At 38.7% G+C, this 14,109-nt stretch overlaps 1 long non-coding RNA gene across 1 annotated transcript in view; it reads left to right on the top strand.

Annotated features, from left to right (window-relative positions):
• Positions 1-14,109, top strand: part of LOC125106416 (uncharacterized) — a 31,308-nt gene that overhangs the window by 14,585 nt on the left and 2,614 nt on the right. Inside the window, exon 3 of the long non-coding RNA XR_007129319.1 lies at positions 13,635-13,713. This is a non-coding gene — a long non-coding RNA (uncharacterized LOC125106416). The remainder of the gene's footprint in view (positions 1-13,634; positions 13,714-14,109) is intronic.

The following is a 14,109-nucleotide window of genomic DNA, read 5'->3' as shown; positions in this document are numbered from 1 at the left end:
GATGTCCCCAAGGGTGGGAGCTTCCTTCCCACTTGAGGATAGCTCAGGAGTCCTGTCCACTCCACTTCCTGGTTCTCTCAACTAAGGGTCTTCCTTGCCCTTCCTGTTTCAAGATATCTGCTCTTTCCAGGCTTCTCTCTTCTTGTGAGCCAGCCCTTTACCTGTTCTTTCTTTTTTTTAAGTTTTTTTATTTTATATCTTTTTTTAAAAAAGATTTTATTTATTTATTTGACAGAGAGATCACACATAGGCAGAGAGGCAGGCAGAGAGAGGGGAGGAAGCAGGCTGTCTGCTGAGCAGAGACCCCGGTGCAGGGGCTCGATCCCAGGGCCCTGAGATCATGACCTGAGCTGAAGGCAGAGGCTTTAACCCACTGAGCCACCCAGGTGCCCCGGTTCTTTCTTTTTATTGGAGCCCCAACTTAACTCAGCAAGCCCATGTCTGTATCTTTCTGTCCCATATTGCAACTGAGCTTCTCTGAGTCTTTGTTTCTTCTTCACCGTGTGCCAAGGGGGAAGAAAACAGCCTTCAGCTTTCTAGAGAGGGTACAAGACAGGAGAAATTCACAGAAGACACATGGGGAAATTGAAGATACACCCTGTCTCAGACCGATTATTTATGAGACTATTGAATTCATCAAAAAAAAAAAAAAATGAAGACAGAAGTAGAGGTGGAAGAGAAGAGAGTGAGCCAGGTGTTAAAGTCATCAAGGACTGGAGTGGGGTGATGAGAACAGCAAGTTGTCAGTGACAGAGAGATAGCAGGTGGAAAGTTCGATAAGAACTTTGAAAGGAGGTAGGGAAGAGAAGGCCTAGAAATGGCATTTGGGGAGCAAAGAGAACTCTCTTCTCCTTCAGGTCCCAGGCTTGAGAGGCTTGAGAGGGCTTGAGAGGGAAAACTAGTCACCACTCTATTGGTGAAACGCTCTCCTCCTTTCATTCCAAATGAAAGGTCTATAAAGGTCAGCATTCTGTCTGTCATGTTCACCTTCACATCTCCAACACCCTGCACAGTGCATGAGTATACAGTGCATTGAATAAATGGAAGGGCAGTTAAATGAACCTGGTGTTTATAATTAAATTGTGTGCCACCAATACGTGGCAGTCTCCAGCTTCCTACTCCGGGATATGCGACTGGCATGGAAAGCAAAGCATCCTCAGGGCATCTGGTGTTCCTGGCACCTAACAGAGCACTGAGAACAGTCCTTGATTGTGCCTTCTGCTAACTCACCACTGGCAGCTACAGGAGAAGGAGTCACCCAAGTGTTCCCGGCCCTTCTGACTGATTTGGCTTTCCAGTGTTAGAGTTTTGGGGAAGCTTAGGGGTCATCAAATAATCAACCTTTATTCCCCCATTTAAGTTTAAAACCAAATGAGAAACAGATGCTGAAATCAGACTGAAATAAAAACATCAGATTTATTCCTAGTAAGTTTAAATATCATAATCTGAGGTATGGCCATTATCAGGATACCTTAAAAGGTCCCCATTTCCACCAGATCATGCCAGCCCTAGAAAGTCCAGGGAAAGGTAACCAGGGAGTAAGTCTCCCAATATCAGGCTGCATTCAAAAGGGAGCCCAGGAAAAGCTGGACTATATACACTCTGTCCCTTTAAGATAATTTACTCCTCAATTTGGGGGTGAAGTGAATGAGGAGACAGAAAAAAAACCCTGGAAACTTCCTCCTATCTTTATCTTTTCTGCTAAGTGGACATTTCTTCCTTCTTTGGAAATATGAACAGGAGGCTAGAAGGTCTCCCCCAAATATATCCCAGCGTTTTATTCTCCAAATAGACGAGTATATGGTCAACCAGGGATATGCTAGTCCCATGGGAAAGGCAATCGGCTGCTTGGCAGGAAGACCTAGTATACCTTCATGAAACAGCCGCCCCTTCCTCTCCCTCAATGCCAACTACCATTTCTTCATGTATTTTCCTGAGAAGTTGAACAATTAAATTTTGTCCCCTAAAAGCTCTAAAATGGTAAGAACAGTAACTTTATTTAAGTTGACCTATCTTCCTATCCCTTTCTGTCTTCCCAAACTCTTCCACCATGACCTCTGGGCCTAATGGTATATCACCAGCAAAATCCAGTATATCCCCAACATCTGGCTGGTCAAAATGTGATTCATGGCACATTCTAAAACCAAAATGTAACAAGCAGTGAAATTTCTGGGTCATTTTATAATTCTATTTTAAATTTTTAAGATCTGCCAAATTGTTTTCCAAAGTGGTTGTATCACTACCCTCCCATCAGCAACATACAAGAGTTCCAATTTCTCTGTACCCTCATCAACATTTATTATTTTCTGTTATTTAAATTAGCTATCCTAGGGTTGCCTCGGTGGGTCAGTTGGTTAAGTGTCTGCCCTTGGCTCAGGTCATGATCCCAGGGTTCTGGGATAGAGCCCCACATCAGGCTTCTTGCTCAGTGGGAAGCCTACTTCTCCCTCTCCCTCTGCCTGCTGTTCCCCCTGTTTGTGTTCTCTCTCTGTCAAGTAAATAAATAAATCTTAAAAAACTTTATTGATATCCTAGTGGGTTTGAAGTGATATCTCTTTGTGGTTCTGATTGCATTTCCCCAGTGATTAATAATGTTGAGCACCTTTTCATGTGCTTATTGGCTATTTGCATATCTTCTTTGAAGAAATGTCTATTCAAATCCTTCGTCCATTTTAAATAGAGTTAATTGTCATTTAGTTATTGAGTTGTAAAAATTGTTCAATAATTCTGGATCCTTTATATAAGTTCCCTTATCTGATATATGATTTACAAATATTTTCTTCATACTGTGGGTTTTCTTTTCACTTTCTTGATGATGCCCTTTGAAGCACTTAAATTTTTAGTTATGATGAAGTATAATTTATCTATTTTTTTCTTTTGTTGCTGTGTTTCCAGTGTCATATGTGTTGCTGTGTTTCCAGTGTCATGAGACACCATTGCCTACATTTCTATACATCAATAACAACAGCAAGAAAAAGAAATCAAGGAGTCGATCCCATTTGTAATTGCATCAAAACCAGTAAGATACTTAGGAATAAGTCTAACTAAAGGAGTAAAAGATCTGTACTCTGAAAATTTTAGAACATTTAAGAAATAAATGTAACAGGACACAAAGAAATAGAAAAGCATTCCATGCTCATGGATTGGAAGAACAAACATTATTAAAATGTCTGTACTACCCAAAGCAATCTACACATTTAATACAATCCATATTAAAACACCACCAGCCCTTTTCACAGAGCTAGAACAAACAATTCTACAATTTGTAAGGAACCCCAAAAGACCCTGAATAGGCAAAGCAATTCTGGAAAAGAATAACAAAACTGGAGGTATCACAATTCTGCATTTCAAGCTATATTACAAAGCTGTAGTCATAAAGACAGTACAACTGACACAAAAACAGACACATAGATCAATGGAACAGAACAGAGAAACTAGAAATGGACCCACAACTATACAGTCAACTAATCTTCACCAAAACAGGAAAGAATGTCCAATGGAAAAAAGACAGTCTCTGCAACAAATGGTGTTCGCAAACTGGACAGCAGCATGCAGGAGAATGAAACTGGACGACTTTCTTACACCATACATAAAATAGATTCAAAATGGAAGAAAGGGGGCACCTGGGTGGCTCAGTCGTTAAACATCTGCCTTCAGCTTAGGTTACGATCCCAGGGTCCTGGGATCTAGCCCTGCATGAGGCTCCCTGCTCAAAAGGAAGCCTGCTTCTCCCATTCTCCCTCTCTTGCTGTGTCTCTCTCTGTCAAATAAGTAAATACAATCTTTTTTAAAAATGTAAGAAAGACCTAAATGTGAGAAAGGAAACCATCAAAATCCTACAGGGGAACTTAGGCAAAAACTTCTTTGAACTGGCTACAGCAACTTCTTACTGGACACATGACTAGAGGCAAGGGAAACAAAAATAAAAGCAACAATAAACTATTGGGTCCTCATCAAAATAAAATGCTTCTGCATAGTGAAGGAAACAATCAACAAAACTAAAAGGCAGTCTACAGAATGGGAGGAAATATATGCAAATGACATATCTGATAAAGGGTTAGTATCCAAAATCTATAAAGAACTTATCAAACTCTACACCCAAGCCCCAAATAATCCAGTTAAGAAATGGGCAGAATAAATGAATAGACATTTTTCCAAAGAAGACATCCAGATGGCTAACAGACACATGAAAAGATGCTCAATATCACTCATCATCAGGGAAATACAAATCAAAACCACAATGAGATACCACCTTACACCTGTCAGAATGGCTAAAATTAAAAACAAACAACACAAGAAGCAACAGGTGTTGGCAAGAATGTGGAGAAAGGGGAACCCTCTTGCACTGTTGATGGGTAATGCAAACTGGTGCAGCCACTCTGGATAAAAGTTTGGGGATTCCTCAAAAAATTAAAAATAGGACTACCCTATAATCCAGCAATTGCACTGCTAGATATTTACTCAAAGGATACAAAAATACAAATTTAAAGGGGTACATGCACCCCAATGTTTATCACAGCATTATCTACAATAGGCAAACCATGGAGAGGGCCCAAATATCCATGACTGAGGAATGGATAAAGACACACACACATACATACATACACAATGGAATCTTATTCTGCCATCAAAAAGAATGAAATCTTGTCATTAGCAATGACATGGATGGAACTAGAGGGTATTATGCTAAGTGAAATTAGTCAGTCAGAGAAAGACAAATACTATGTGATCTCACTCATATGTGGAATTTAACTGAGAAAACAGGTGAACATATGGGAAGGTGGAAAAGAAAAAAAAAAGGAGAGGGAAATAAGCCATAGGTGACTCTTATGGACAGAGAACAAACCGGGTTAATGGAGGGAGGTAGGTGGGGATGGACTAGATGGTTGATGGGTATTAAGGAAGGCACTTGTGATGAGCACTGGGTGTTGTATGTAAGTGATGAATCACTGAATTCTATTCCAGAAACCAATATTTCACTATACGTTAACTAACAAAATTTAAATTAAAAAAAGGGGAAAAAAAGGAAGAAACTACTGCCTAATTCAAAGTCATGAAGATTTAGGCCCATGTTTTCTTCTAAGAATTTTGCTTTTTTAGCCTCCCCCACTTTTTTTTTTAAGATTTTATTTATTTATTTAACAGAGAGAGAGAGAGAGATCACAAGTAGGCAGAGAGGCAGACAGAGAGAGAAGGGGAAGCAGGTTCCCTGCTGAGCAGAGAGCCTGATGTAGGACTTGATCCCAGGACCCTGAGATCATGACCTGAGCCGAAGGCAGAGGCTTTAACCCACATGAGCCACCCAGGCCCTCTGACCTCCCCCATGTTTTTTTGGTAACAGCTTTACTGAAGTATAGTATATATACCCAATATAAAGTATAGTACATATACACAATTCACTCATTTACAGTGTAATATTTAGCATATTCACAGAGCTATGTAACCATTACTGCAATCAATTTTAGAACTGATTTTCATTGTCTCCTGAAAAAAAGCTGCTTTTGTTTAGGTATCCTGTCCTATTTTTCCCAACCTGCAGCCCTAGGTAACCCCTAATCTACTTTTGATCTCTAGACATCTGCTTATTCTAAATATTTCATATAAATGGAATCAAATAATATGTGGTCCTTTGTGACTGGTTCTCTCACTTGGCATGTTTTAAAGATTCATCCATGTTTTAGCGTATCAAGACTTCATTTCTTTTGATGGCTGAATAATATTCCGTTGTATAGCTATGCCACTTTTTATTTATCCACTCGTTAGCTGATAGACATTTGGATTATATCTACTTGTTGTTATTATAAATAATGCTGCTAAGAATAGTCTCTCAATTTTTATTTATCTGAGAATGTCTTCATTTATCCTTCATTTTTGAAGGTCTGTATTGCTGGATAAAGAATTCTTGGTTGACAGTCTTTTCTTTCAGCACTTTGAATATATCATCCCACTGGCTTCTGGACTTCATGGTCTACAATAAATATTTAGCTGTTAGTCTTATTGATGATCCATCATCTGTGACACATTGCTTCTTTCTTGTTGTTTTCAAGATTTTTTTTTTGTCTGAGGCTTTAAATCACTTTGGTTATGATGTGTCTCAATGCCTATCTTTTTTAATTTAGTCTCCCTGGAGTTTGTGTAGCATCTTGGATGTATAGATTGTTCTTCATCAAATTTTGGAAAAACTTGGCCATAATTTCTTATAATATATTTTTTGTCCCCTTTTCCCTATCTCGTTGTGGGATTCTCATTATGCATATGTTGGCATACTTAGTGGTATCCCACATCTTTCAGTTTGTGTTGATTTTCCTTCATTCTTTTTCCTTTCTGTCAGGCTAGATCAAATGAATTTTGATTTATCTCCAAGTTCACAGATTCTTCTGTCAGCTCAAATCTTTTGTTAACTCTCTGAAGTGAATTCACTTCAATTACTGTACTTTTCAACTTTGGAATTTCTACTTGGTTCTCTTTTTAATAATTAACATTTCTTAATTGATACTCTTTACTTAGTGAGCCATCATTCTCATACTTTCCTTTAGTTTTTGACACAATTTTCTCTAGTTCTTTGAGTATATTTAAAAACAGATGATTTAAAGGCTTTGCCAAGTAGTCCAGAATCCATGCTTCCTCAGGGAAAACTTCCATTGACTAATTTTTTTCTCTGTGTATTGGCCATACTTTCTTGTTTCTTTTCATATCTCATAATTTTTCATTAAAAATTGGAATTTTGAATTTCATAAGGTGACAAATCTAGAAATCAGGTTTCCCTCCGCTCCACAGGGGTTTGCTGTAGCTGTTTGTTGTTGCTGCTATTTGTTTTGTAGTGTGTCCTGAATTAATTCTCTAAGGTCTTTTTCATGAATGGACATAGAAACCACTACTTGGTTATCTTATTAGGTAGTACAATTGTATAGGTATTTGTTAAATGCTGGGGACCAATAAAGTCTGCCAGCTTCTGCATGCAAGCTGAAACATGCCTTCAATGTTCAGGGAGACAGATTACTACTCTACTCTAGTCTTTACTTTCTGCTTTCACAGAGCCTCATGGTTAACCAGAAGTGAGAGTTTAGGGCCTTCTCAGGTCTTTCCCAGGTATGCACACAGTCCTACACATGCATGTGTCTTTCCAGATTCCCAGGAATATTTTCCAAAGCCTTTATAGACATCTCATTTCCCAGATTTTTCTTTTAAGTGTTTTGGTGAACTATTGCAACTGCCATTACCACCCCAGACAGCAGTGATATTAAACAATTGCCACTGACTGTTATCTACAAATAGTCCTGGGGAAAATGCTGTTCACACTATGTGAGCTCTGTGTCAGGTCAAATAAAGACAAACCTTGTGAGTGGGATTTTTCAGGGAACTGCCAGGCAGGTCACATAATGACAGCTATCTGAAAATGGGGCTTTGGAGGCACTCCAATACTCTGTCCCTTCCAGTGCCTGCTAGGCTGTTGTCTGTTACCATGATTGCAGGTCTGTTTGTTTTCAAGTCTATCCTGGAGCTGGAGAGAGAAAGAGGGGAAAAGAGTAAGTTAAAATGAAACACAACTCACTGTCTTTATCATGATTCAATGTTTTTCTTGAATGACACTCCTCAAATTGTTGCAAGCCTTTGGTTAATTTCCAGAGTTCTGAAAGGCTTATTTTGACCATTTTTGCTAGTATTTTTGTTGCTTTCACGACAGAGTGAATTTTCAGAGGACCTTCCTCTGCCAATCCTGAAGAGCTTTTTGGTTCCTAATATTATTTTATTTTGAGGTAATTTTATATTCATATAAAATTGTTGTAGAGAATAAAAAAGATATCAATACTTTTCACCCAGTTTCTCCCAGTGATAACATCTTGCATAACCAGAGTATGATATCTTATCCAGGAAATTGATACTACTATAATCTACTGATCTTATTCAGATTTTACCATTTACATGAATTCATTTGTGTTCATGTGCACGTGTGTGTATTTAGTTTTGTGCAACTTTATCACATATGTAAATCTTTGTGACCACCATCATAGCTATGATACCTAGCAGTTCTATCACCGGGATCCCTCATGCTATCTCTTCATAGCCACAGTCACATCACCCCCTCTACCCCCACAGTCACCACTCCTAAGATTTGGCAATCACTAATCTCTTCTTCATGCCTATAATTTTGTCATGTGAAAAGTGTCAAAGAGTATGTCCCACAATGAAATATTATTCAGCAATAAAAAGAAGTAAAGTATTGACACATGCCATAACATGCATGAAACTTACAAACATCCTAAATGAAAGAAGCCAACCACAAAGGACCACATTCTGGATGACTGCACTTAAATGAAGTGTCCAAAGTAGACAAATCTAGAGACAGAAAGTGAATTAGTCCTTGACTGGGGCTAAATGGAATGGCAGGGGTGGAGGGAGAGTGGTTGGTGACGGCTAAAAGGTGCAGAGTTTCTTTTTTGGGATAATGAAAATGTTCTAAGAGTGAATGTGGTTATGGTTGCTCAAGTTTGTGAATATCCTGGAAACCACTGAATTGTACACTTTTAATGAGTGAATTGTATGGCATGTGAATTATATATTAATAAAGCTGTGAAATAAGAGAATGTACAGGGGTGCCTGGGTGGCTCAGTAAGTTAAGCATCTGCCTTCCGCTCAGGTCCTTATCCTAGGGTTCTGGGATTGAGCCCTGCATTGGGCTCCCTGCTCAGCAAGAGTTTGCTTCTCTCTCTGCCCCATCCCCCGCTTGTGCTCTCTCTCTCTCTCAAATAAATAAATAAAATCTTTTAAAAAGAGAGAATGCTATGTAAATGGAATCATACAATATGAAACCCCCACCATACCCCCCTGTGACTGGTTCTATTGTTAAACAGAAGTTTGGTCCCAAGGAAAATATCTGTTACCAGAAGTAGTAGATATATAAAATATATACAGTACAGAAAAGTGTGTATAAAGATATAATAGCTGGACATGACAAGAGGCAATTGGGCATAATCAAAAAGGAGGGAATTAATTCTTGCTCTTTGAGGAGTCTGGGCAGCATTACCATTCACATACAAAAGTAATTTAGGCGGATCTCTTTTCCAGTCTACTCCAAGGATGGAATTTCTCAACTCTCTCTGAGCTGAAAATGGGAAGGATAAAAATAAGCTATTTCAGCTCAATTCAGATAAGATAGATTTTTATTGGAAAAGAAATCCAGTGGCAATGACAGCAATCCACAAACACACTGAGCTTTACAATATCAGTTGCTTCTAGATTCCCAGATAAAAATTATGGACAAGAGAACCTTTCTGTACTTGGCACAGAGATTGAACACTCTCCTTTCATTGTACACTAGATCATTACAAAGCTTTCTACTAGGCAAACCATGTTTGTAGACCTTATATAATTCTTCTCTGATTGAAATAAAATGACTTGTTCATTTATGGAATGCTGTCTCTTGATCAGCGTTATAATGATTTTTCACCATTGGCAATCAGGAGAAGTAAACTTGATTTGGTCTACGTATCACTGTATGATACAGTTTCAAAGCTAGAAATTTGGGAACTAAAATTTTAAAAAAGAACACCTAAGAGCAAATCCTTTAATAACTTCAAAGTACAAGAACTGTCAACTTCCTGAAATACACAGCTTATTTGCATGTATCTAATCCCTCTTTGAGAAAGAGAGTTAGAGAAGGAGTGAGGAATGGAGAGAGGGATTGGGGCTGGGAGGGAAAAAGTGAGGGAGAGGAACAGAGATAGGGAGGGAGAGAGATTGAGCTGTCAAAAGTTACTGCGATTCTTCTGACTCTGGGTTCTCTTCCATTGTGTATCACACTTTCACTGTAGAACAAATCTACATGAGTAATTAATCTTTAACTGGCTGAACAAACTCTCTTCCACAGGGCCATACGTTCTCTGACATTAGAGAAATTAACTACAAATAGACATATTTCACCAGTGCAGCATTTCATAAATGTTTGGATAGAGTTCATTCTCTAAACCTGGGGTTGGTAAACTTCTTCTGCAAAGGACCAGACTCCAAATATGTTTGACTTTGTGGGCCAAAAGGTCTCCGCTGCAACTAGTCAACTCTGCCACTGTAGCCTCAACATAGCCATAGGCACTATGTAATGGAACAAGGGTGACTATTCTAAAAATATTTATGGACACTAAAACTGGAATTTCATATGATTTTCAACTGTCAAGAAATATTGTTCTGTTGATATTTTTTCAAAAAAAATTTCTTAGGTTTACAAGCTGTACAAAAACAGATGAAGGGCCAGATTTGGCCTATGGGGCTTAGTTTTCCAATCATAGCCTGAAGTGATAGAAGAGTAGAAACATCAAGTCTCCCATGAAGAGATGGGTTTGAGTATTGGATTTGCCATTCCCTAGTTGTGTGACCTTTGATAAGTTATCTGACATGCTCAAAACAGTGTATAGTAATAGGTATTCCATAGAATTGTGAAAATTACGTGAAGTACCATATGCATGTTTAGCATATGCAAGGTCACAGTGAGTATAGTTACTACTATAATGAGAGTCTTTTTTTTTTTTTTTTTAAAGATTTTATTTATTTATTTGACAGAGAGAGATCACAAGTAGACGGAGAGGCAGGCAGAGAGAGAGAGGGAAGCAGGCTTCCTGCTGAGCAGAGAGCCCGATGTGGGACTGGATCCCAGGACCCTGAGATCATGACCTGAGCCGAAGGCAGCGGCTTAACCCACTGAGCCACCCAGGCGCCCTATAATGAGAGTCTTTAGGAGTGCCACAAAGCCTTCATTTTCTCCAAACCTCTGTCCCACACTGAAATTTATAGCAGGATTTTTTTTTTTATTAAGACAGCATATATCAGGCCCAATCTTAGAGTCATCCTGGAGTCCTTATTCTCTCACCTTTCCCATTCAATTCATCAGTAAATCACATCTGTTCCACACTAGAAATTTTTTTAAAAATTTTTAAAATTTCTTTTCAGTGTTCCAGAATTCATTGTTTATGCACCACACCCAGTGCTCCATGCAATATGTGCCCTCCATAATACCCACCACCAGGCTCACCCAACCTCCTACCCCCTGCCTCTCCAAAACACTCAGATTGTTTTTCAGAGTCCACAGTCTCTCATGTCCACACTAGAAATTTATCTAGAATTTGACCACTTCTCTACGGCGATCCATGCCATAGTCAACTTTCACCTCATCTTTCTGCTCTGATACTTGCCCCCAGATGGCAGCATTTTTCACAGAGGTGCTTTTAAAATATATCCTCCAATCACTTCTTTCCCCTGCTCAAATGTCTCTGATCATTTACTCCTAGGAAAATTCTAGGTTCTTACCAAATAAGCCCTCAGATCTCCTACACTCTTCCCTTTACTCCCTCAGCCCCAACCATAATGGCCTTACTATTCTTCAAATATGCCAATCTTGCTCCTTTTTCCCACCTAATATTTGTTGGCATTTCTTTCTGGAATGTTCCTTCCCCAGATAACCAAGTGTTTTCAACTTTACTATTTCTTTCAGGTCTGTGCCCAAATACAACATTGTTGGAAACACATTCTGTTACTCCTTAATTCTATTTTCTTACTTGGTGATTGCACTACTACCTCCTGCTATATTTCATATTTATTTGTAGATTGAATCCCTCCCCCACGGGAATGTAAACTTACAAAAGCAGACTTTGCACATCTTGTTCACAATTATATCCTCAGTGTGCAGAACATTGCCTGGCACAGAGTAGTTTCAAATCTGTTAAGTGAATAAATAAATGAACTTTGGCTACTTTAAAAGATTTTGAAAAATGAGAGCTTTTGAGTATTGTTCTTACATTGATTTAGAATATATGTTTAAAACTGATGGCTACTGGATGGAGGGATGGGTTAAATGGTTGATGGGCATTAAGGAGGGCACTTGTGATGAGCACTGGGTGTTGTATGTAAGTGATGAATCACTAAATTCTACACGTGAAACTAATATTAACTGTATGCTAACTAACTGGAATTTAAATAAAAACTTGGAAAAACTTAAACATAAAAAATATATGTTTGGCCACATATAAATAATAGCAGTTTAATGAGAGTGAAGTTAATTTCTTTATTATCTAGGATTCTGGAGGTAGGTGTTTCAGGGCAATTCTCTATGAGGTGGTCCAGGTGACCAAGCTTCCCCTACTTTGTTGCTCATGATCCCAAAAGAGTATTGTCTTTGTCTGAATGGTCCAAGGTAGCTCTCCTTCGAATGTATGTTCTAAGCAAGAGGAGGGAGGAAAGAGGAGGAAGTCCACACATAGACTTTACTTAAGGATACTTTCTATAAATCATACAAAACATTTCCATTCACTTCTCTTTTAAAACTTAATCACAGGGGCGCCTGGGTGGCTCAGTGGGTTAAAGCCACTGCCTTCGGATCAGGTCATGATCCCGGGGTACTGGGATCGAGCCCCGCATCGGGCTCTCTGCTCCACGGGGAGCCTGCTTCCTCCTCTCTCTCTCTGCCTGCCTCTCTGCCTACTTGTGATCTCTGTCTGTCAAATAAATAAATAAAATCTTAAAAAAAAAAATAAAACTTAATCACATGGAGCCTGCTTCTCCCTCTACATCTGTCTACCACTCCTCCTGCTTGTGCCCTCTCTATCTCTCTCTCCTCTCTGTCAAATAAATAAATACAATCTTTTTAAAAATTTTAAAAAAGCTATTTTGAGATAACTGAGACATTTTCCAAATTTTCTCCTAAAAAAAAAAAAAGAGCAAGCGAGTGAGAGTGAAATACAAGTTTGTATTTTTAAAATGTAATAATTTATTTTATTTGGACTTTATTTTTATTGATGTATAGTTACATCAACCCAAACCTCTAGCACTGGAAACAAGATATTAAAAATTTTTTATGTATTTTCTTTTCAGGTATTAACATTTTTAAAAACTTTCTGGGTTGATTCTAGTATGCAAACAATATTGAGCACAAATACTTTATTTAACCATAAAATAGTTACATATACATACACACAAAAAATAAATAAATAAAACTTAATCACATGACTATGCCCAAGGGCAGGAAGTGGGGAATATGTAGAGTTTATTCTGGGGGGCCATTTCCCCAACTAAAAATCAGTGCTATATTTCTATAAGGGAAAGAGGGCAAATAAATATTGGGGGAAACTAGTCTTGCACAGTTCTCTATATTTTTCTTACCCTCATTCCAAAAAATGTAGCCAAGTTGAGGAGGCTCTCCCTACAGCCCCACTTCTTGGCCCAAGTGTTGGACAGCCAGTCTGGGCTATTGATATTCTTTTGCTAGAGTAAGATGCCAGTACATTGTCTTCTAGTTGAACCAAATTTATCAATTGAATTGATAATCATTTTTCTCAGATCTACTTTCTAAGAAAATGAAAGCATTTTCTGAATCTTTGAGACTACCCATCCTGGTTTCCACAACATGGTATCTGATATCCATTGAAATAGTTATTCAGGACTAGCTTAATGGATTTATGACCTGTGTAGTCATGCAGAGCCATGCACTAGGCTAATGCTCTCTCATCTCCATCTTGAAATTCTTTATATTATCTTACAATTTATCCTTTTGTAAGTGAAGTTCAAAGGGACAATGCAGCAGGTCCCTGAGCAGAGGTAGGTGTACATGTAACAGGCAAGCAATTCCTTGCTACCCTGTCTATATAAAGCATTGAAATGCCCATGAGGACGGAATTTCAGTGGACATGTGATGGAGAGGAATTCAGTGAGACTCAAAGCAAGTACAAGGTAAGTCCCCCCCACTCCTTTTTAAAAGATTTTATTTATTTATTTGAGAGAGAGTGAGAAAGAAAGAGAGAGAATATGAGTGGTGGAGAGGGGGCAGAAGCAGAGAGAGAGAGAGAAAGAGAAGCAGACTCCCCACTGAGCAGGAAGCCCAACTCGGGGCTGGATCCCAGGACCCGGAGATAATGACCTGAGCCAAAGGTAGATGCTTAACTGACTGAGCTACTCAGGTGTCCACAAGGTAAGTGTCTTGACAGAGTGACAGGTTGCAACCCCTAGGTCCTTCTCCTTCCTTATTAGTCCTTCCTTACTCATTAGTAAGCTAAAAGTAGAGAGTGTTGACAGAATATGCACATATCAAGAAGTGAAGTAAAAACAGTTGAGTTAATTTTATACAGT

This window comes from Lutra lutra, chromosome 8 (assembly GCF_902655055.1).
Source record: "Lutra lutra chromosome 8, mLutLut1.2, whole genome shotgun sequence".
Classification (NCBI taxonomy): domain Eukaryota; kingdom Metazoa; phylum Chordata; class Mammalia; order Carnivora; family Mustelidae; genus Lutra; species Lutra lutra.
This window is presented reverse-complemented; position numbering and strand designations above follow the sequence as displayed.